This window comes from Labeo rohita, chromosome 3, assembly GCF_022985175.1.
Source record: "Labeo rohita strain BAU-BD-2019 chromosome 3, IGBB_LRoh.1.0, whole genome shotgun sequence".
Classification (NCBI taxonomy): Eukaryota; Metazoa; Chordata; class Actinopteri; order Cypriniformes; family Cyprinidae; genus Labeo; species Labeo rohita.
This window is the reverse complement of record NC_066871.1, coordinates 41,661,686-41,664,968: the sequence shown is the minus strand read 5'-3', so window position 1 is coordinate 41,664,968 and position 3,283 is coordinate 41,661,686.

Here is a 3,283-nt window from a genome sequence, read left to right as displayed (position 1 = left end):
GGAAATCACTCACTGTTCTTGACTGAATCACTTATTAACTGTAATAAGAATTATCTTTAATGTATACAGTGAAGATTTGGCAGTTTTTATTTTAACATTTATTACTTCATGAAATATCTGTAGTCTATTTCTGTAATAGCCTTTAGACCTACATAAAAAATGTAGATATATGTATTAATACTTTTGCTTGTAAGTAATACTTGGAGTTACTTGCCTTGAGCTTGAGAATGTTTTACTTACATTAGTTGATTAGTTTTTTCTGTATTGAAATTATTATTATTTAAACATGGTGGCAGTTTCTAGCTTGAAAGAAAAATAATTTTCTAAACATCTTTGCAGCAAGAGTTTTTATGGGTCCAAAACCATCTTGGGTGTGCATGATTTTCTAACAATTAAATGGCCCATCATCAATTATTCCTTATATAATGTAATTTATTGTAATTAATGTAACTATAAATGCATTCAAAAATAAAACAGGTGTGAGTTTGCTGTGACTTATGGAAAGTATAGGTAAGGCTTTTTTCACAGTGTGTGCCATTGTAAAGACTAGGTTTATCCCTCACAACCTCATTTTCATTCAAGAAAAAAAAGTCATATACAAACCAAAACACACACAGCCACAATCAGAAATAAAAGAGGTGCTTTTTCTGCTCTTAACGGGGTCATCGGATGCCCATTTTCCACAAGTTATGATTCTTTAGGGTCTTAATAAAAAGTCTCTAATATACTTTGATTAAAAATTCTCAATGGTTTTGTAAAACAACACCCTTTTTACCTTGTCAAAATCAGCTCTGCAAAAATCATCTCATTCTAAGGGGTTGTTCCTTTAAATGTAAATGAGCTCTGCTCACCCCGCCCCTCTCTTCTCTCTCTGGAAAGACGATATTGTCTACATTAGCCGCGTTTAGCCGTTAACGTCATAACTACCATGTTATAAGGAAAGGTGATCGCAAAGATTCATAAAAAAAACCCTTATACTCACTTCTGCTGTAAGTGAAGCTGGATCACGAATGATTTGCGTGAACATAGACGGATATATGTAGGAGGCGCATTAATCTACTGCATCTTCAGGAGTTCAGATGTCGGGAGTAAGTGACGACCACTATGTTCATTATTACATCCAGCAACACAACACCTCAACTCTCAATCGGAGATATTCTAGTCTAACTTACATCCCTGCTCCAATATCGAAACAAAGAGGGTGGACTGTTACAGCTGATCTGAGGTAAAACGCTCATGTCAATCAACTATCATGGGAGTGGCCTCTGTCATGTGACACCACAAAGACAGGCATCTGAGAACGGCTCGATTTAAAAAAGGGAATAATATTTTTACAGATTAATTAAAAACCACTGCATGGATTTTTATTTCATTATAGGGTAGATTTGTACATACCCTGACAACACACATTAATGTTCAAACAACATGAAAAAGTGAACTTAGCAGCCGATAACCCCTTTAAGATCCCATTCACCAAGATACCTACTCCTTTATACATTTACTACATCGATGAATAAAGGCAAGTCCCGCCCTATAATTTGTCACATTCTAAAACCTGTTTCACTCTAAAATATGTCACATTACATAGATCAGCCATAACTTCTGTTGCATGACTTTAAGTTTGCAGGAGGAAAATGAAGAAGACCAGCACTTGAGAGACTAAAATTGAGACCGTTTTGTAGAAATGTAGTGTTAAAAGCTCAAATAGAGAAGAATAAAAGAGAGACAGAAAAAAGATGAAAAGGACCATGCAGAGTAACAAAGCTGCTCCCAACTTTATCAACAGGTTATATAGTCAACCTGAGAGAAACACATTACTGTTTGAGATGGTGTTTGCTGAGATCATCATCTTCTTCAACTTCATGTTTACTGTCTTTTACAGAACTCAAGAACAGTATAAAACACAGAAGAACAGCCTGAAATAACCATCTACCGTACATCCATAAGACAATACTGTCAGGTAGAATATTAAATGTAGATGTAGAACATGTTCATTTCAAACTGTGATTTCAATGGTCACTTGTATCCACACAAAGAAGAACCTGTGTATCTATTCACCCATTTCTATTTACTCTATTCACAACTTTAATTTTACAAAATGTGTCAGTTGTGTCCTGTTACAGAAAGCATTTATTTATTTATTTATTTATTTATTTATTTATTAATGTATGTACCCATGTAGGTAACACTTTTTAATAACTTTCATTAAAAAAATCATTAACAAAAATTATGTAATGCTTAACAGATCACCAGTTAATATATATTCACAAATCTAGAAATGTGGAATAATGTGCTTGTTAATGTTTACTAATGTAATGTATACATTACTTAATAATTAACATTTCATGTAAATTAAAATGCTTACAAATGTCATTAAACTTCTAATTCATATGAGTATGAATACAAATGATTTTAACAGATGTTATACAATGATTAAAAGCTTTTGTAAATGCACAGCACCTTTGCTGCTGTTGAAGTGTGATGGGTAGGGTTAGGGACAGGTTTGATGTATGAATTAGATCAAGGGTTAGGTGAGGGCTCAACACTGTACAGGGGTTGATTACTAATAAATGAAGTATTTATTATTATTTACTATTTATTAGCCTTCTTTTAATGTATGATTCAGAGAATATTATTTTTAATCATTCACAATAGTATACTTATATAAGTGTTGAGGCCATAAAAACATGTTTTGCACCCAAATTACAATGTGTGTAATGCCTTTACCATACATTTAGCTAAACTTAACTAACCGTTTACCCTTTACACAAACGTTGGTACAGTAGCAGTAAACATTTTTAAACATTTACAAATGATGAATAGTCTCCACTTTAGACTGGGTACTGCAAAAACATGTACAAATGAAAAATAAATGATTTGTAAAGATGTAAAAATAGGGTGAATTCCTGTCATTTGAGACACTTTTTGCCATCAAAATGACTGCTCATAAAGGTACTGATGATTAGTAAATGTTTATGAACACTGACAATTAATAAATAGTTTTCATTTTAGATTGGGTACTGCAAAAACATTAACAAATAATTAATAAATTATTTAAGATGTGCAAAAAGTAGAAATCTACACAACAAATAAAGACCAAATAAATGACCTTTACAGACTGTGATTATGAGTTAATGAATATATTAACATGCATAGTTTGTGAAGTGCTTAAAATGAATAAAGCTATATTTTCACAACATTTATAAATGTATGAAAATGTAAAGTTTAATGACACTTGTAACTATTCAACAGTACATTAACAAATACATTTGTAATCATTGTG